This window comes from Macrotis lagotis, chromosome 7 (genome assembly GCF_037893015.1).
Source record: "Macrotis lagotis isolate mMagLag1 chromosome 7, bilby.v1.9.chrom.fasta, whole genome shotgun sequence".
Lineage (NCBI taxonomy): Eukaryota > Metazoa > Chordata > Mammalia > Peramelemorphia > Peramelidae > Macrotis > Macrotis lagotis.
In genome coordinates this window covers 192,020,348-192,040,839 of record NC_133664.1, presented here as the reverse complement: position 1 = coordinate 192,040,839, position 20,492 = coordinate 192,020,348, and the positions used below count along the sequence as shown (strand labels likewise).

At 36.8% G+C, this 20,492-nt stretch overlaps 1 pseudogene; it reads right to left on the bottom strand.

Annotated features, from left to right (window-relative positions):
* Positions 1-569: 569 nt before the first annotated feature.
* On the bottom strand, positions 570-7,604 carry LOC141494225 (large ribosomal subunit protein mL64-like; annotated as a pseudogene).
* Positions 7,605-20,492: the final 12,888 nt, after the last annotated feature.

Genomic DNA, 20,492 nt, shown 5'->3' with positions numbered 1-20,492 from the left:
GACCTTAATTTTGAATAGGGTGTGAGATATGGGTCTATGCCTAGTTTGTGCCTTACAATTTTCCAGTTTTCCCATCAATTTTTTAATAGTGACTTCTTATCTAAGAACAGGCTGACCTCCTAAAGGAAGGTGAGCAACTGAACTGAGGAGAGGTGTTTTTTTTTTAAATTTTATTTATTTAAGGCAATGAGGTTAAAGTGACTTGCCCAAGGTTACACACCTAGGCAACTATTAAGTGCCTGAAGTCAGATTTTGAACTCTGATCCTCCTGACTCCAGGGTGGGTGCCCTATACACTGCACCACTTAGCTACACCCAATTGTCATTATATTAACTTGACTTATCCATGAGCAATTGAAATTTTTCCGGTTGTTTGGATCTGCTTTTATTTGTGAAAAGTGTTTTGTAATTGTATTCATTTAATTTCTGGCTTTACTCTTGGGAGGTAGATTCCCAATTCTGTTTTGTGTCTGCAGTTACATAAATGGAATTTTTCTTTATATCTTTTGCCCTTGGGCTTTGTTGTTCATATATAGAAATGCTGATGATTTTTTTTTTTTTGCCTGGGCACTAAGTTTTATTGGATGGGGGTTCAGCCTGCTTGCTGTCTGGGCTTCCCTGCCCGGGTCAAAATGCCCCTCCAGCCTGGGGCCCTTGGTGGCCTCGGCTGCTGGCTGCAGGGAGGCCATTCTTGCTGCCTCCTTCTTCTTCTGCTTCTGCTGTTTGAGACACTTGCAGTCCTGCTTCTCCAGCTCCTGGAGCAACTTCTGGAAGTGGGAGCTTCTCGAGTCCACATCAGAGCCGAACTTCTCCTGTGCCTGGGCCTGTAGCCAAGCCCTTTGGGCCTTTTCTGCCTGTGTCTTCTCCCAGAGTTCCCGTTGTTGCTGCCCCCAGGCCATGATCATTTCTGGCATCTGGACCGTTTTGGCAGCAATGAGCTGCGCCCTCTCCCGGTGCTCCCGTTCCTGGAATGCTGATGGTTTATGTGAGTTTATTATATATCCTGCTACTTTTCTGAATTTGTTAATTGTTTCAAATAATATTTTTAGATGATTTTCTAGGGTTCTCTAAATATGCCATAATATCATTTGCAAGAGTTAAAACTTTGCTTCCTTATTGCCAATTCTAATTTCTTCAATTTCTTTTTCTTCTCTTATTGCTAAAGCTAACATTTCTTTTTTTGTTTCTATATTGTTGTGTTTCTTCATTTTTTTAGTTTTTTGAATTTTACAATTTTTCCCCCATCTCGTTTCCCCTCCCCCCACCCCCACAGAAGGCAGTTTGTTAGTCTTCACAATGTTTCCATGGTATACATTGATCAAAACTGAATGTGTTGAGAGAGAAATCATACCCTTGGGGAAAAAGTAAAATATAAGAGATAGAAAAATTACATAATAAGATATGTTGCTGTTAGGGTGTACAATGTTCTTTTGGTTCTGCTCATCCCACTCAGCATCAGTTTCTGTGAATCCCTCTCGGCTTCTCTGAATTCCCATCCTGGATTCTAATTTGTTCCATGACAAACATTCCACAATTTATTCACCCATTTCCTAATTGATGGACAGTCACTCAGTTTCCAATTCTTTGCCACCACAGACAGGGCCACTATGAATATTTTTGTACAAGAGATTTTTTTGGAAGATTTTATTTATTTTGAATTTTACAACTTTCCACCTAATCTTGCTTCCTCCCCCCACCCCCCACAAAAGGCAGTTTGTTAGTATTTAAATTGTTTCCATGGTATACATTGATCTAAATTGAATGTGATGAGAGAGAAATCATATCCTTAATGAAAATAAAATAAATTATAAAAGATAGCAAAATTACATAAGATAACATTTTTTGAAAAATTAAAGGTAATAGGGGAGGCTAGGTGGCGCAGTGGATAAAGCACCGCCCTGGAGTCAGGAGTACCTGGGTTCAAATCCGGTCTCAGACACTTAATCATTACCTAGCTGTGTGGCCTTGGGCAAGCCACTTAACCCCATTTGCCTTGCAAAAACCTAAAAAAAAATTAAAGGCAATAGTCTTTGGTCTTTGTTCAAACTTCATAATTCTTTCTCAGGATACAAATGGCATTCTCCATTGCAGACACCCCAAAATTGTGCTTGATTGTTGCCCTATTGGTATGAGCAAGTTCATTAAGGTTGATCATCACCCCTATGTTACTGTTAGAGTGTACAATGTTTTTCTGGTTCTGCTCATCTCACTCAGTATCAATTCACGCAAATCCCTCCAGGCTTCCCTGAATTCCCATTCCCCCTGTTTTCTAATAGAACAATAGTGTTCCATGACATACATATACCATAGTTTGTTAAGCCATTCCCCAAATGATGGACATACACTCAATTTCCAATTCTTTGCCACCACAAACAGAGCTGCTATGAATATTTTTGTGCAAGTGATGTTTTTTACCCTTTTTTTCATGATCTTTTCAGGGTATAGACCTAATAGTGGTAATGCTGGATCAAGGGGTATGTACATTTTTGTTGTCCTTTGGGCTTAATTCCAAATTGCTTTCCAGAAAGGTTGGATGAGTTCACAGCTCCACAGCAATGTATTAGTGTCTGAGATTTCCCACATTCCTTCCAACATTGATCATGGTCTTTTCTGGTCATATTGGCCAGTCTGAGAAGTGTGAGGTGCTACCTCAGAAATGTAAATCTAACATTTCTAATACTATGTTGGTGATAATGGTGATAATGGGAATCCTTGTTATCTTTCAGTCTTATTGGAAATGCTTCTAGTTTATTCCCATTGCATAGTTGATGGCTTTAGATACTGCTTATTATTTTAATATTTATTAATACTTCTTATACTCTCTAGTGTTTTTTAATAGAAATGGATATTATATTTTGTCAAAGGCTTTTCAGCATCTATTGAGATAATCATATAACTTCTGTTGGTTTGTTATTGATATTATCAATTATGTTGAATATTTTCCTAATATTGAACCCTCCCTGCCTACCTGTTATAAATCCTACCTTATCTTGGTGCAATATCCTGGTAATAACTTACTGTAATCTCTTTGATAAAATTTTATTTAAGATTTTTGCATCAATGTTCATTAGGGAGATTGGTCTATAACTTTTTTTGTTTTGATGCTTTCTGGTTTACATATCAACACCATATTGATGTCACAAAAGGAATTTTTCTGAATTCCTTCTTCTATTTTAAAAAATAGTTTATATAGAATTGGGATTAGTTTTTCCTTAAATGTTTAGTAGAATTTACTCTTAAATCCATCTGGACCTGGAGACTTTTTCTTAGCGAAATTAATGATGGTTTCTCTAATTTCTTTTTCTGAAATAGTGTTATTTTAGTTCTTTATTTCCTCTTCTGTTAATCTGGCTGGCGGCATTTTTATAAATATTCAAACATTTCATTCAGGCTATCAATTTTATTAGCAAACAGTTGGGAAGAAAAGCTCTGTATTATCTCTTTAATTTTTTCCTCATTGGTGGTGAATTCACCCTTTTCCTTTTTTTCATTCAGGTAATTTGGTATTCTTTCTATTTTTAAAAATCAGATTAACCAAAGGTTTATCTATTTTATTTTTTTCCATAAACCAACTCTTAGTTTTGTTTATTAGATAAAAGGTTTTCTTGCTTCCAATTTTATTAATCTCTCCTTTGATTTTTCAGAATTTATAAATTGGTATTTAATTGGAGATCTTTAATTTGTTCTTTTTCTAGTTTTTTTTAAGTTGCATACCCAATTCATTGATCTCCTCTTCCTCTATTTTATTCACCTAAACATTTAGAAATATGAAATTTCCAGTAAAACCTGCTTTGGCTGCATCTCATAAATTTGGTATGTCTCATTGTTATCATTTTGTTGGAGGAAATGATTGATTATTTCTATGATTTGTTTTTTGATCCACTCAGTCTTTAAGTTATTTAGTTTCCAATTAATTTTTGGTTTATCTTGCCATGGCCCTTAATTACATGTAATTTTTATTGCACTATGATCTAAAAAGTATGCATTTATTATTTTTGCCTTGCTGTGTTTGACAGTAAGGTTTTTTTTATATACCATAGTACATGATCAGTTTTGGTATAGGTGCCATATACTCCAAAGAAAAAGGTAGATTCTTTTCTATCCCCATGAAGTTTTCTCCAGAGTTCTATCACACATAAGTGTTCTAAGATTTTATTCACCTCCTTAACTTTCTTCTTGTTTATTTTGTGATTAGATTTGTCTAGTTCTAAGAGAGAGAGAGAGAGAGAGAGAGAGAGAGAGAGAGAGAGAGAGAGAGTTTGAATTTGGACAGTCTATCTCTAGGTGCATATATTTTTAATAATGATATAACTTCATTGCTTCTGGTGCCTTTTAAGAAGATGTAGTTTCTTTCCTCACCTCTTTTAATGAGATCTATTTTTGCTTTTGCTTTGTCTGAGATCAGGATCACTATCCCTGATTTTTTTGATTCCCCCTGCAGCATAATATATTGCTCTGATCTTTTACCTTTACCCTGTGTGTATCTTCCTGCTTCAAATATAATTCTTGTATACAATATATTGTAGAACTCAGATTTTTAATTCATTCTGCTATCCATTTCTGTTTTATGGGAGAGTTCATCCCATTAACATTTACAGTTAATATTATTAATTCTGTATTTCCCTCTTTATATCTTTCACTGTTTGTACTATTCTCTTTCCTTCCCTCTTATTCCTCCTCATCAATGTTTTGCTCCCTTTCCCCTTTAACTTTTCTTTTCAATTTCAATTTTAAGTTTACTTTCACTTATATCTATCTTTACCTTCCCTTTTATAAATCCCTTCTTCCTTTTCTTTGCCTTCCTCCCCACCCTCCCACTTCCCTGTAGGATAGAATAGATTTTTTTTAGGTTTTTGCAAGGCAAATGGGGTTAAGTGGCTTGCCCAAGGCCACACAGCTAGGTAATTATTAAGTGTCTGAGACCAGATTTGACCCAGCTACTCCTAACTCCAGGGCTGGTGCTTTATCCACTGCACCACCTAGATGCCCTAGAATAGATTTTTAAACCCAATTGGGACCATATGCTAGTCCCTCTCTGGGTCAAATCTATTGAGTAGGATTTACTCAGTGTTCAAACCCTCCCATCTTTCCCTCTACTATAATAGGTCTTTGTTTCTCTCCACCTGATGCTATTTATCTACTAATGTCTAGAAGGCACTAGCCTTCTCCTAGTATAATCCTTTTTATGTTTTTTTAAATTTTTTTTACAAGGAAAATGGGGTTAAGTGGCTTGCCCAAAGCCACACAGCTAGGTAATTATTAAGTGTCTGAGACCAGATTTGAACCCAAGTACTCCTGACTCCAGGGCTGGTGCTTTATCCACTGTGCCACCTAGGTGCCCCCTGTTCTTTATTGTTTGAACTGTCTTATATTACCATCCTCTTTGTCAAAATATACTCCTTTTATCTGACCTGATAGAAGTACTATTTTTTTTAGGTTTTTGCAAGGCAAATAGGGTTAAGTGGCTTGCCCAAGGCCACACAGCTAGGTAATTATTAAGTGTCTGAGACCGGATTTGAACCCAGGTACTCCTGACTCCTGGGCTGGTACTTTATCCACTGTGCTACCTAGCCACCCCTAGAAGTACTATTTTTAAAGGTTGATTGACTGATAAGCATCCTTGCCTATTTGTTACTAAGTACCCTCCCCTTTTCTGTCTCATTAGAAATATACTTCTCAAGAATCATGAGTCACATTCACTTTATACCTTACCCACTTTTCAAGTACTTTCCATGGGCACACAATCCTCAAGAGCCAAAGCATCCTGCAAAGCCAATCATTTCATGAACCATTTATAGCACCCCCTTCCCCCGACAGCATACTCCCTCCAATTGTAGCTGAAATTTCAGTCAAAGCAAAATTTCTTCATGATGTTTTCATTTCCATTTCCTTTAAGTATACTCTCTCCATCCATCTCTATAGTACCCCAATCATAGACCTATAGTCTTCCCCAACCAAAGTATTGGATACACCTTCTCTCAATGTCCCTTTGGCAACTCACCCAATCATACTAAAATTCTCATTAAATAAAGTATGGATTAATATAAGATCACTTCCTAATCTCTTTATGTCCAACCTTTTAAAGTATGCTCTTATCCCCTGCCCCATTATACTACAAACTTCTAGATATCCAGTAAAATTATTTCTGATTTAATTATGGATAGAACTTCTAAGTTCTCTAAGTATGGGGAGAGGACTGCCTCATCAGAGAAAGTGCTAAACTCAATTCACAAGGCAGACTTAAAGTAGCTCAGAGGAAACATGAGATACATAAGTTTAGAGTAAATATCCCAGATGTTCACCTGGACTATTTGTGCACAAACTGTGGTAGAGAATTCTGAGCTCCCATTGGTCTGATCAGTCACATTTGAACACACTGCAATTTGTCTCAAACATAGTGATGTCATTTTGATCTTCTTTGATAATGAAGTACAAAGTATCCATATCCTCTAAGTACAATTTCTCCAACTATATTCCATCTTTTAACTATCCTAAGAGAAATACAATTCTCATAGTTTACAAATGTTATCTTCCATTGTAATGTTGGATACAACCTACAATTTAATGTTTATGACAAACATTTGTTTTTCTACCCCTTTCTGTTTACCTTTTTATGTATCTCTTTAGTCTTGTATTTGATGATCGAATTCTCTGTTCAGTTCTGGTCTTTTTATCAGGAAAATTTGGATGCCTTCTATTTCATTAAACATCCATCTTTTCTCCTGACAGAATAAGCTGAATTTTGCAGGGTAGTAAATTATTGGTTATATCTAAGGTCCTTTGCCCTCTGAAATATCATATTCCAGGCTTTAATGTTGAACTGATAAGTTCTATGTAATTCTGATTGAGCTTCTTTTGTATTTAAATTGTTTCAAAATTTTTGGCTACTTGCCGTATTTTCTCCTTTATTTGACAATTCTGGAATTTGGCAATGATAGTCTTTGGAGTTTTTATCCAGAGGTCTCTTTGTGGAGGTGTTTTGTGTATTCTTTCAAGAATGAATTTGTCTTCTTGATCTGTATATTGGGACAGTTTTCCTTCATAATTTCTGGAAAAATATTTTCCAGGCTCTTTTTTTTTTTTGATCTAGGCTTTCTGGTAGATCAATAATTTGTAAATTTTCTCTCTTGGATCTATTTTCTAGATTGCTTGTTTTTTTTTTCAGCCTTTTGATTTTATTTGAAGGTAACTTGGTGTCTCCTAAGTTCCTTAGTTTTGACTCATCCAATTCTAATTTTTAGAGTTTTATTTTCTTCCTTTAGCTTTTGTGTTTCTTTTTCCTGTTGGTTAGTTTTACTTTTTGCTTGATTTACATTCCCTTTCCAGTTGATTGATTTGAGTTTTAGATGAGTTGCATTCACTTTCCAGTTGGTCAATTTTATTTTTTAAAGAGTTACATTCTTTTTTACAGTTGGTTATTTTTACTTTTTAAAGGTGTTGATTTATTTCATTAATTTTTCATAATTTTCCTGCATGGCTCTGATTTGTTTTTTCCATTTTTTTTCTTCCTGTCTTCTTTGGTTTTTAAATTCGTTCTCTTCTAGGACTCTTTTGAGACTTACCATGGATATCATTTGTCACTGCTTTCTTCTTCTGAGATGGCATTTTTTTATCATTGTTATCTGCATGGTAGCTTTCTATGGTTAGTTCTCCTTTAGTTTTTTTTATTTTTTTGCTCATTTTGATTATTAAGCTTTGCTCCTGGGATATCCTGACCTTTTTTGGTTGTACTGGGGTCTGGTCCCTGGCTTATCATTGGCCAAGTAATAGCCCAGGCAACCCAGGTGATGGCTATGCAGAGGTTTGTTTCCTCCTTCATGTCCAGGATCTGCTCATGCAGCGGTTTGTTTCCAACCTAGTCCTGTCTTTTGCCCCAGTGTTCCCAGGGTTCAGACTTTGACTGAGGTTGGGACCTTCCCTGTTGGCTTGCTATTTAGTTGCTGGGACTTGTGCTGTTGTCTAACTGCTGGGACCTGGACTACACTGTGGCTAGAACCTTCCCACTGGCTTTCTACTCTCCTGCCTAGCTGGGTTTTACTTTCTCTTTTCCCTCAAAGAGACAGACCTTCAATGAAGATCCTTCATGAAATCTGCAGTTGAAACTTGTTTAGAAGTTTTTTTTAGTAGAATCTGTGGTTTTAATGTCTGTTTAGAGATTTCATTTAAAGTTGTGTAGGGAAAAGCTCTGGGAGCATGCTTGCTTCACACATCATCTTGGCTCTTCCCTGAATGTCTTCTTTGTTCCTTTATTTACTAAGAAAGCTACCAGTGAAGCTTTTGGACTGTCAGCCTTTGTTCTTCCCTCTCACATCATGACTGACAACTCTGAAAGTAACCTAGGACATACCAAATACCAGGATAATTTCTAGGGATTCAGACAGCTTTTCTTCTCCCTCTATACTATTTTGCTTAATAATTTCATCAGTTCCCAATTGGTTCAATGTTCACCTCTATTCACTTGATTTCCAAATCTCTTAGTCTCCTGGTCTCTCTTCTGATTCTCAAAACTGAATGTTTTTTAGCCATCTTAAACCCACCACATCCAAAACAGAACTTATCTTTTCCTCTTAAAGCTCTCCAGAAAACCCTGTCTTTCAAACTTCCTTTTAATATTGAAGGCACCACCATTTTCCTAGTCTCCTAGGATCTTAAATTTGGCATTATCTTCAACTTTTTTCTTGAATTCACTCTACATCCAATCTGTTGTCAGATTTTTAAAAAAAATTATTTTATTTAAGGCAACGGGGTTAAGTGACTTGCCCAAGATCACACAGGTAGGCATTTATTAAGTATCTGAGTCTGGATTTGAATTCAGATCTTCCTGACTCCAGGGTCAGTGCTCTATACATTTTGCCACCTAGCTGCCCCTTTGGTGCTAGATTTTGTTATTCATAACTTCTCTCTCACTCATACACTTCTTTTCATTCATACTGCCACCACCCTGGTGCATGTTCTAATCACTGATTGCCAGTATTATTGCAATGGTCTTTTTCCTGCCTTACATGTCTCTTTACCCAGTTGTCAGAATGATTTTTCTAAAGCATTAGTCTCCCTGTATTATCCCCTACTCAGTAAATTCCATGATCAAATAGAAAATGTTCTGTTTTTCATTTAAAACCCTTCACAACCTTGTAACATCCTCTTTCTAATCTTCTATCTTTTCCCATACATGAACTTTACTTAGCCTTCTTACTGTTTTTGCATACTCCATCTCCAAACTCCCTTTCCAGTGACTGTTCTCCATATCTGTAAAGATCTTCTTTCTTACCTCCACTTACTGGTTTCCTTCAAGAATCAGTTCAAATCCCAGTTTTTGCAAGTATTTTCCAGTTTTCTTCTTTTACCCCAACCTATTTTTACTTCTAGAGTCTTCCTTCCTTCTGAGATTAACTTCCATTGATAAATTCTCTCTTTCTCTCTCTCTCTCACTCTCTCTCTCTCTCTCTCTCTCTCTCTATATATATATATATATATGTATAATATAGCAATTAATAAATTCTCATTAGAAGACTGACTCATTTCATTTGTATAGGTATCTCCAAAATGAAGAATCTCTCCATACTTAATAAAGTCAGCACTTTCCCTATAACTTAGAGTTTCATAGAGTTGCTTCCAGTATCCCACGTTCATCTAGGCAGTGTATGTCCAAGAGATAGAAACTGAATCCAGGACTTCCTGACTTTTAAGTCTAGCTCTTGACCTACTCAGTCACATTGGTTCTCATGCAGAAAAGCATAGACAATGTTCTTGGTTAATGGAAATTTTGGGGGGGGGTGAAGGCAAAATGGAATAAAAGATTTGAAACAGATTGCAAGAAAATAAAATTGGAACCATGCCTTTATAGTTCTGATCTGTTTGGAGTTTGCAGATTGTTGCAGATGAAATTACTTTTTTTTAACCTCAGAGATTTTTGGACCAACTCTCCAAAAAAGAGTGCAAGATGGAAAGTTAGGTTGATATAAAAGATTTGAAGAAAAAGGTCCAAAGCAGTCAGTGTGTCTTTGGTTCACTTTGTAATTCATGAGACAGCCAAGGAATTTTGCAAAGCTTTTTTTTTTTTTTTTTTTTTTGGTAGTAGATTTAATATCAACAGCAGTTGGCTTGGTATTTTCTATGTGGAATGGTTGTTCCACCTACATAAATAATTGGAAAATAGGAACAATATTGGTGTTGCCATGGGCATTAAAGCTCTGACATCTTGATTAAGTTGCCATGAAGCCTAAAGTTTGAAGCATTTCCTCTGTTGGGAGCAGTGCAATTTAAAACAAAATGAAGATATGTGGTATAAAGCATTGTTCAATTATTACAAATCAGTTTCTGTTAGTCCATTCTGGCTGAAAAATGGGGTGTCAACCTCTAACTGACATAAGAAATCAGAGGGCAAGGACCCTTTAGAGTAGGAAATTTAAGTTTTCAAGCTCAGATGCAGAATTCAGGGACAGGAACTTACGATTCTATTTTACACATATTGTTGTTGTTTAGTCATTTTTCAGTGTGGTCCAACTCTTGTTTTTGGTGGTTTCTTGGTGACGATACTGGAGTAGTTTCTCCAGCTCATTTTATGTTAAGAGGTTTGTTTTTGGGGAAAGATCAGGAGACTTAGAACTGTGCCTGTCTTCTCTCTGCCATCTTGGCTGGAAGTCCTCCATCTCATTTTATAGAAGAGGAAACTGAATCAGAGTGTTAAGTGATTTGCCCAGTGTCACACAGCTAGTTAATGTCTGAGGCTAGATTTGAATTTAGGAAGATGAATCTTCTTGGCTCCAGGTCTGGTATTCTATCCGTTGCATCACCCAGGTACCTAGGACATTACATATTGGTGCAGATATTTAGTAACACATTTATTGCTTCACAAATCTGAATTAGAAGTTAAAAAATAGTAGCACTCATTACATCTCTTTCACTCCTCACAAAGGTAGGTGCTCCAGGTATTATGACCATTTTAATAGAAGATGAAGAAGACCCCCCATGCTCACATAACTAGTAAGTTTTTGTAGGTTGGATTTGAATGCAATTCTAGCATTCCTTTCATGAAATCATTCTCCTCATGTAAACTATATACAGGTTGGGTTGGAACTACTGTTAACCAAATAAAGTGTTGTCTTTTTATTTCTGTTCTTCCTGTCCTGGCTTTAAATTTGCCCTTTGTCCTTTTAAGACAATGAATGATCAATATCTGATTCAGAAATGATTACTACATCAATAACAAATTATTTTCTGGTTTTTAAAATATGATTCATTTCATTGTTTCATAGTATTATTTGGGGTTTACAATGTTTAGTGCCTTCTACTTCTGATGAAATATTCATTACAAGGGCATGGAGGGTTCTGGGTAGTTTTGTTTGAGAGTTCTGTTTCATTTCTTAATCCCAAACATATTTCCCAACATATTTTAATCTTTGCCTTTGCATTGAAATTACTGAGTACAAAGGATGTGCTGCCTGGGAAGATACTGTCAAATTCTTTGTAGGATTTTTCTACCTCTGCATTGTCTGAAACAGATGTTGGCACATAAACTGCAATTTTCATGGTATTCTTTTTTTTTACTCTTATCATGAGCCTCACAATATGAAATTATCATATAGCCCATTAAATGATATTTCTTGTTGCTTTCATCTGCTTCTCCAAGAAAGACTTGTAAGCCATAGTTCTATTTAACTGAAACTCTCTTGTTTTCATGTTTCATTTGTTGTGAGAATCTCAAAATTGTTGATTCAGTTTTGCCAGGAATATGCCATTCAATAATCATTGGGTAAGGATCCAACATTTTAAGTTTCAACTGTTAAATTACAATTTATAGTTACTTTGAAACACCAAATTTTAGTTTTTTTTCTGTCTCTTTTTCCACCACTGGCACATTACAAGAAGGAGTCTTCTCAGTACTGAAAATCATTTTATAGCTTTTTTCATGAGTTACCATGCCCCCCCCCCCCAATCATTATTAAGATTTGTTATATAATTTCTGAAGCCACCTTTTTTATCCCATTCTTTCTCTCTTGGCAGAAGAAAGACTACATAACCTTTTACTTCATTAAGAATATAAAGGGATAAAACTTGAAACTAAGGACTCTAACTAAACTTTCAAGAGACAGAACCCACAAAGGGACCCAATGAGGCAGTTCTACTACTCAAGGTAACCTGGAAAAGAGCAGAAAGGCTCTGCTCCCTGGGGTCGGAGGGGTGGCCCACCAGAGGGGTGGCCCGCCAGAGTGAAAGAACTTCAACCTCCCAGAGGCAGCCACAGGGCGCCAGGAGCCCCAGCTCACAGCAGCAGGGGAGTCTCCTGAGTTGCACCCTGAGGAGCATCGGGCACAAAGTGGGGGAACAATGGGGGGACCTCTGCCAGAGCGAGCACGTGGAGCCCAGCCCTCAGGGCACACAGAGAGCAGCTTGGTCTTTCAGCAGCGCAGATCGGGAAACAGAAGCTGGTAGAGCCAGTAAGCAGGAGCCCCCAGGGCATGAGTCCATTGATCCTAGGGAGGGGAGTGAAGAGAGAGAGACTGCTGAGCTCTGTCCTCTGCCCCTGGAACAGGACTCTGGGGCTCTGACCACATTCAGATCCTGATCGCAGTCTAGGCCCCCCCATAGAACAACAGGGCCCCCCCACCTTGGCCTGTGTCAGAGGGGGGTGCTTATGGTCATACACAGACAAGGAGGGAGGACAGAGCCTCACACACTGAGACCCTTGTGGGAGTGTCCCAAAAGCTCAGGAAGCACCCCAAAACCAGGCCCAGGCTGGGAAAATGAGCAAGCAGAGAAATAAGAGGAAGACCATTGAGAATTATTTTGCATATGAGCCCAAGAAGGGTCAAACCACTCAGTCTGAAGATGAGGAAGCACAAGCTCCTGCATCTAAAGACTCCAAGAAAAACAGAAATTGGGCTCAGGTTATGACAGAACTCAAAAAAGACTTTGAAAAATCAAATGAGGGAGTTCAAAGAAAAAACTGGGAAAAGAAATGAGAGAGATGCAGGAAAAACATGAAAATGAAGTCAGCAGCTTAGTCAAGGAAATCCAAAAAAAATGATGAAGAAAATAGCATGCTAAAAACCAGCTTAGGTCAAATGGGTAAAACAGTTCAAAAAATTATTGAGGAGAAGAATGCCTTAAAAAGCAAAAGTGGCCAGATGGAAAAAGAGATAAGAAAACTCTCTGAGGAGAACAAATCCTTCAGACAAAGAATAGAATTCAGGGAGATTGATGAATTTACCAGAAATCAGGAATCAATACTTCAAAATCAAAAAAATGAAAAATTAGAAGAAAATGTGAAATATCTCATTGAAAAAACAACTGATATGGAAAACAGACTTAGGAAAGATAATTTAAAAAATTATTGGAATACCTGAAAGTCATGATCAGGAAAAGAGCCTTGACATCATTTTCAAAGAATTACTACAGGAAAATTGCCCTGATATTCTAGAAGCAGAGGGAAAAATAGAAATGGAGAGAATTCACTGATCCCCACCACCCAAGAAAGAGATCCCAAAAAACCAACCCCTAGGAATATTATAGCCAAGTTCCAGAACTCCCAAGTCAAAGAGAAAATATTACAAGCAGCCAGAAGGACACAGTTCAAATATCATGGAGCTGCAATCAGGATCACACAGGACTTAGCAGCAACTACATTGGAAACTCTTAGGGCTTGGAATACAATATACCGGAAGGCAAAAGACCTTAGAATTCAGCCAAGAATGAACTACCCAGCAAGGCTGAATGTCCTCTTCCAGGGAAAAAGATGGATTTTCAATGAACCAGGGGAATTTCAAAGGTTCCTTTTGGAATAGCCAGAGCTGAACAGAAGGTTTGATCTTCAGATACAGGACTCAGGTGAAGCATGGAGATGGGAGGAGAGGGGGGAAATATGAGGGACTTAATGATGATGAACTGCATGTATTCCCGCATAGAAAAATGACACTGATAATACTCATATAAACCTTCTTAGTTAATAGAGCAGGTAGAGGGAGCTTTTATAGTTGAAGCACAGGAGAAAGCTGAATTCGAAGATAAAAATATGGTGTAAAAATGGAGTCAATAGAAAAAAAGGGAAATGTAATGGGAGAAAGAAAAAGGAGAGGGGGAATAGGCCAAGATATTTCATATAATAAGTTTTTCCTTTATTACAATGTGCTATTGCAATGATATGGAAGAGGGGAGGCAAGGGGGAATGAGGGAACCTTTGCTCTCATCAGAGATGGCTAGGAGAGGAAACAGCATATATACTCAATGGGGTATAGACATCTGGAGTAAGAATGAGGGGGGAGCAGGGGGAAGGGGTGGGGATGTGAATAAAGGAGGAGAGGATGGACCATGGGGGAGAGTGGTCAGATATAATGCATTTTCTTTTTTTTTACTTCTTGGAAGCGGCTGGGATTGGAAGGCCTGTCCAGGACCATGGGGCCAGGGGGATTCTGGGCCTAAGGGGTGGTATGGGGGCTCAGGGCTTCTTGACCCCAGGACCAGGGATCTGTCTGCTGCGCCACTCAGCAACCCTACAACAGAGTCAAAGTGAAAGGAGAGAGAAAATATAGTACATGGTACTGGGGAAATACGAAGGAGGGAGTTGCAGTCAGCAATGGCAACAGTGGAAAAATATGGAAGCAACTTTTGCAATGGACTTAGCATAAAGAATGTGATCCACCTGTATCAGAGTTGTTGGTGTTGGAACAAAGACTGAAGCACATTTTTTATTATTAATATTTGAGGGAGGGTGCAAGGGCAAATGGGGCTGGGTGGCCTGCTTGGGGCTGAATAGCAGGGTGATCTATGGGTGTCTGAGGCCGGATTTGGACCTGGGTGCTCCTGGCTCAAGGGGCAATGCTCTGTCTGCCACCCAGCCACCCCTACTATGATTACTATTTTATTTTATTTTGGGTCTTTTTTTCCCTTCTTTTTGTTTTTTTGCAGGGCAGTGGAGATCAGGTGGCTTGCATGTCACATGGCTGGGTGATAATTGGGTCTATGGGGCTGGATGTGGGCTCGGGTGCTCGTGGCTCCAGGGCTGGTGCATCGTCCATTGTGCCACCTGGCCATACCTACAATTTTTACTATTATTTTTTTTAATTTTAATTTTTTTCTCTCCCCTTTACTTTATCGCCAAAGCAAGTCTACATTCATGGGGGGAGGGGTATTTTGGTTACTCTTAAACAAGAATATTTTATTAATGTAAAAAAAATTTGTACAAAATGAGAATTAAAAAATAAAAGAAAAGAAAACAAAAAATAAAAATAAAAGAAAAAAGAAAAAAGAAAGAATATAAAGGCTCTTTTTATGAGTTTTTAATTCTTTCTGCTTCTAGAATTCAAAACCTCTTAGTATTCTCCATTCTTTTCTTTGCTTGAGTTTCTGAAGAGGTGAATCTTTTTCATTTTGAGGCTACTTATGTCCTTCAGCCTATTTCCTTGTCTCATCTAGGAGTCTGTTTCTTCAATTATTCTTCATCTCTCTGTCTGTCTGTTTCTTTATCTTTGTCTATCTGCCTGCCTATCTATGTGTTTTTGTCTGTCTGTTTATGTGTCTGTCTCTTCCTTCTCCCATACCATTTTTTTAATCTTCTTATCTGGTAGCTTGGGCCCTGCTGTTTATATTTATAGCCAGAATTCTTCTAGTCTTAAAAAATACTTTAATTGACCATTTTGATAATGTGCCCTCAGAAATAACCGTGGAACAATGGAAGAAACTCCACAATGTTTCAGAAGAGCAGAAAAGAATGTAAAGAAGAAATAAATGAACAAAGACAAAATTGGTATTCTTAAGAAATCTGTCAGACTAAGAAAACATAGAGAATTTAGAAGAAATGGGAAAGAAATTCTCCAAAACTATAAATTCCTAACCCTCCCAACAGATTTGAATTGTATTAATGAAATCAGAAGTAAAATTAATTAAAGAAAAATCAAAAGACAAAAAACTCCCCTTTCTCCCTCTCTGACCCGCTCTCCCTCCCTCTCTCTCTCTGTTGGAATGGTTCCCCTTCTATCTTTCTTTTTCCTGTCAAGTGAGTGAGTGTAGCCATCTGTGATTGTCTGTATAGTCCAAACAGGATGGAAAACAGCTGGGTCTTTAAGGTGAGACTGAAGTAGTAGCTCTTTTTATAAGTCTTTCCTCCATTTTCTTTATCTGCTTTGTCCTGAGAGTGAAGATCACAATTCATGATGCTTGTAGTGGATGGACATCTACAGGATGTCTTCCTTAACTTCTCTGAACTCAATTCCATTGTTTTCCTTCAATTAATCATTTCCTATTTATCCTTCATTATAGTCTCCCCCATTAGATTATCAACGTTTTTGAGGGCAGAAACCATCTTAGGTCTCTTTTTGTATCCTTAGCACTTGGTACGGTGCCTGCGCATAGAAATAATAAATGTTTAATGATTGATTTGAAAATGTTTTATAAATAAAAATATTGTCTTATTTAGTCCTCACAACTCTTGGAGTTTCCATTTTATAGATGAGGAAACTGAGGCAAACAAAGATTAAGTAACTTGCCCAGAATCATACCTCAAGTAAGTGAGGTCCTAAGGTCAATGCCATCCTACATCAGTTCATACAAGTCTTCTAAGGAGCTCCTGTCTTTGAATTGGTAGCTCTTGGATGACTTCTTGTTTCACCTAGATGGACATGGTATAGACTCTGCATATGTAGACCACTCTCTCTTCCTGCTAACCTTGACTTGAATAGCTTTGCTATCAATAGCAGATGACTATATTCAACAGATTGTTCCTTCCATTCAAAAACTTTCCAGGCAGAAGTAGAAAAGTTGTCCTGGAAGGAGACACTTAAGTCAGATTAGCAGTCTCTCATTCGGTATGTTTTTGTAACCTAGCAAACTTTGCCATAAAATTGTGTGATGCTGGGGTGGCAAGATTATTTTTAGTTCCCATAATGCCTCTGGTTCTCATCCAATGTCCAAAAATATTCATGTGAAATCGGTGAAGCTGATATCCTTTTTAGTTTCTTAGTTTATCATGCAACAAAAGTCCCTGGTCTCTCTATTTTTTGAAAGGCAAACATAAGTTTCATATTGATTTGATGCATAATAATTTAACTATATTGTTTATTTAAAGACATATTTGGAAAGCTTAGATAGTCCATATAGACTGGGTTGCTTTCTGAACCCAAGGTCAGAATTTCTTGTGTGTGTATGACTTGTATGTGTAGGACTTAAAATATTTTCTGGATTTGGAATCTAAAGATGGCCCCTTAGGTATTGAGTTCAAGGAATGATGACAAACTTATTGTGGAAATCTCATTTCCCATCCCCCCTTTTTTCTTACATAAGGGTTGTGACATTTAAATATTTCCTTAATGTTATTGGCTTAACTGGCTTTGTGAAAGAGCCATATGGTTTATACAATCACAAAAATAATCTTGAAACAATGACATATGCAAGCTTAATTTTAAAAGCCTGTGAAAATAGTGGGAAGCAGATGGAGAGTTGCCATGGAAATGACTCATGCCTTGAGGAAGAAAAACATTACTTTAGGACCACTGTTATTTCTAATGGAATCATCAGATTTTCAAAATCACACCCTCCTCCCTTCTTTTGACACAGCTATTATACTTAGACAACTTTAATTCCATATTTATATAGTTTTGTTCATTAAAGTTTACAAATTAGAGGTTTAAAATTTTACATCTGTTTTCAAAATATTGCCACTTTTAACTAATACTTTTTCTTCAATGGGGGAGGAATGGTATGAGAAAGTAATCATATTTACTTATAACAGAAGCAATCACTTCTATTATTTGCTTATTCCTCTTTCATACAATTGGATAGATATATTCAGTGACAGATACTATTTTTTCATAATATAAAAAAAGTCTAGATACTTATGTTTTGAAACTCAAAACATAGTGTATTTTGAGACTGTGGGTCTTAACATTAAGTTTACATTTTAGTGGTTAAATCCCTTAGGTCTTAAGTTTCATAATATAACTAGAACTAAAAATAACTAAATCTAGATTTAGTAAACTGCCAGAGTTTACTCTTTATTATTATTTATCAATAGGTCATTTCAAAACAATTATTGTCAAGTAATTGCAAGGTTCATTTTACATAGATAAGTATTTTTTTTAATTTTTTTTTTAGTTTTGACAAGGCAGTGGGGTTAAGTGACTTGCCCAAGGTCACACAGATAGGTAATTATGTGTCTGAAACAGGATTTGAACTCAGGTCTTCCTGACTCCAGGGCCAGTGTTCTATCCATTGTGCCACCTAGCTGCCCCCATGGATAATTATTTACAATCGAATTATTTATTAATCAGCATGCCCTTTTGTAAAATTCTAATTTTCTTCCTTCTTAAAGTGATTGTATTTTAAAAATTATGTAATGATATAGAGCAATCAGAAGTGAGAGAAGGATTAGAGTTGGAATTAGAAGTCATCTAGTTGTTCAGCAAACCAGGCAGAGTAATTTAAGATCTTATGAAGGTAAATTCATTCTGCATTTGGCCTTGAAAGGTCCCAATCTTAGGACTTAGGCCAAGATCTGACAATGGATCAATCACAGAAATTCATTTTCTCTTAGACTCATATTATTTTCACCCAGTATTATCCCTGGGAAATTTCAGAATATATCTTGTATCTATATTTCACAGATTTCAGGAAAACTGGTTCAGTCATGTTCACTTGTAGTCAACATGTGATCTTATTCAGGATTAAGTTGGCAAAGATCCTGAAGTTTATGTTATAATGGCAAAGATACTGGAGTGGTTTCCCATTTCCTTCTCCAGCTCATTTTACAGATGAGGAAATTGAGATAAATGGAGTTTAATTACTTTCCCGGGATCACACTAGTAGTATCTGAGGCAGAATATGAACTTAGACCTTCATGACTCTGTTCACTGTACTACCTAACTGCCCAATATAAATGAAAATAGTAAATATATTTACTGGGTGCATGATAGTATTAAGCACAGTGCCACATCAGAGTTCCTTTAATAAAAACCTTTATTTTATCTCAGAGAAAATTTAGAAAATGCATAAAAGATTCACAGTAGTCCATAAACAATGGACAAAAATCTCCTCCCTCTCCAGTGAGTCCTGTCTTCTCTAGAATCCCATCTTCCTTTAGACTCATGGGTACCATTTTGTTGTTTGGAATCTCTACAAAAGAGAAACAAACTTGGGATTGCTAGGGAGAACTATCCCAACATGAAATTGTGAGTTCCACTTTAGCTTCAAAGATCCAACTGTTTTTTCAAATTAGTGTCCAAGATTATGGTACTAGCTGGACTTCTCTGGAGGAAATTTCCTTGAGGATGCTAGAGATTCAACCTTGTTTTCCATTGCATTGAGATGGTTCAAATTATCCCTGGTAAAAAAGATGGCAATGTGTTTTTCCATTCTGTGACTTAGACTCCTTTTGCTGTTCCAACTTGGGGGTTATATACATAATTCTCTTCTCTCTCCAGGAAGCTGGGTCTGTCCAGGAAATCCCTCCACCTTTATCAAGGAGGCATGAGTTTAGAAATCATCACTACTTGTTCATATATTTATTTTCTTTTTTTTCCACAATAGTCATCTGTCAGATTGATTGGTTATTGTCACAGTATTTCAGCTGTGGGTCTAGGAACTTAGAGTCCTCAAATTTTCCTCTTGGGTCATGGGGTATATAGTCATCTGGCTGCTAATAAGCTTTTTAAAATTTTTTTAATTTTTTTTATTTTTGGGATTAAGTGGCTTGCCCAAGGCCACACAGCTAGGTAATTATTAAGTGTCTGAGGCTGGATTTGAACTCAGGTATTCCTGACTCCAGGGCTAGTGTTCTCTATCCACTGTGCCACTTAGCCTCCCCCAATAAGTTTTGATTCATGTTTTAAATACATGATATTGTGTATGTTATTGTATTTCTTTGTTTTCTTGTATTATGATTTTTAGGAATCCATTGTATAAAAAATAATGTTAAGAAAGTAATGCAATTGTATACTGGAAAATTTAACTCCTTTTTTATATGAATACTATGAAATTATTGTTATTAGAAATTATTGTTATGATGTTAGAACCAAATATTTAATTGATTATATTTTAAAGAGTATTATTGGTTATAATTTGTTATAATTGGTTATAATTTAAATAATAATTACTTTGTGGAAAAGGAAAAAAGAGAGAGACCTTGTAATATTTCCTTATTTTTGAACTTGCCAGATTTCTTGAGACTGTGATTTGATTTTGCTTTGAGTTTTGAATTCAGGTTTAAATGTCTGATATATTATTAAGTCAGTAATTCACCTTTTGAAGGAAATGCTATAAGATGCTCAAAGGAAGTATGATACAAGAATTGTTACAGGTAGATGTCTGTGTCTCGAAAAAGTTAAGGGAGACCTGGGCATAGCTCAGTTTCCCCCCATTATGTCACTTTCTTTTTGAACAGGGTAGGCTTCCTCCTGATTAATCCTGAGCCTCTCTGTGCTATCCAGTGTGAATAAAGTGGATATTTGTAACATGATTTGACTGTTCCAAAAGGTTAACTACAATTCTGAGCTGAAATCAAGCAGA